Source organism: Gavialis gangeticus, unplaced genomic scaffold (genome assembly GCF_001723915.1).
Source record: "Gavialis gangeticus isolate Ggan-Ray unplaced genomic scaffold, GavGan_comp1, whole genome shotgun sequence".
Taxonomy (NCBI): domain Eukaryota; kingdom Metazoa; phylum Chordata; order Crocodylia; family Gavialidae; genus Gavialis; species Gavialis gangeticus.
The window spans coordinates 88,440,884-88,441,721 of record NW_017729033.1 but is presented as its reverse complement, the minus strand read 5'-3'; the positions used below and the strand labels follow the sequence as shown (position 1 = coordinate 88,441,721).

Sequence of the window (838 nt, the reverse complement as noted above, 5' to 3'; positions counted from 1 at the left end):
GGCAGAGGGTAGATTCAGACTAGACATCAGGAGGCGCTACTTCACTGTCAGGGCAGCTAGGATCTGGAACCAACTTCCAAGGAAGTGGTGCTGGCTCCTACCCTGGGGGTCTTTAAAAGGAGGCTAGATGAACACCTTGCTGAGGTCGTTTGACCCCAGTACCCTTTCCTGCCATGGCAGGGGGTCGGACTTGATGATCTCCTTAGGTCCCTTCCAACCCTACTAATTATGAAACTATGAAAATGCTCAGAAACCTAGAGAGACAAGTACAGATCTTGTAGAGTGCAATGCCTTAGAAAATTCTGATTGTTTAATGTCTGAATAGGAAGAAAACACGCATGTAAAATTAAAAATTTTACAGAAGAATAAATACTCCAGAAAAAAAAGGGAACACAAATGTAAAACCCGTAGAAAAAAAAAAAGCTATGTGCACCAAAAGGCCCCACAGTATGCCAAACTTTTTATGAGCCACCTGGAAGAAGACTGATTAAGATACTGTATACTTAAGATACATTGATGACATCTTCATCATTTGGACTGAAAACCTGCAATCTTTGATTGAGTTCCATCAGAAATTCAACAATCATCATTCCTCCATCTGACTTTCTCTACACTACTCCAGCACCACCATCTTTTTAGACACGATGATCAGTATCCAGAATGATAAAATACAGACCACGTTATACAAGAAACCCACAGACCAACATACGTATCTGCACAAAACCAACAATCATCCTAAACACACCAAAAAAGCTGTGATATACAGCCAAGCCTTCAGATTCAGATCAGAGGGAAAATAGCGGGAATTTCAAACCGCGTGCTTTAAAAAGCCGCGGTT

The 838-nt window shown here is 41.4% G+C and overlaps 1 protein-coding gene across 1 annotated transcript in view; it reads right to left on the bottom strand.

Moving 5' to 3' along the window:
• LOC109304023 (alcohol dehydrogenase class-3) overlaps positions 1-838 on the bottom strand; it is a 16,434-nt gene that overhangs the window by 8,633 nt on the left and 6,963 nt on the right. The gene's annotated exons all lie outside the window — the stretch shown is intronic.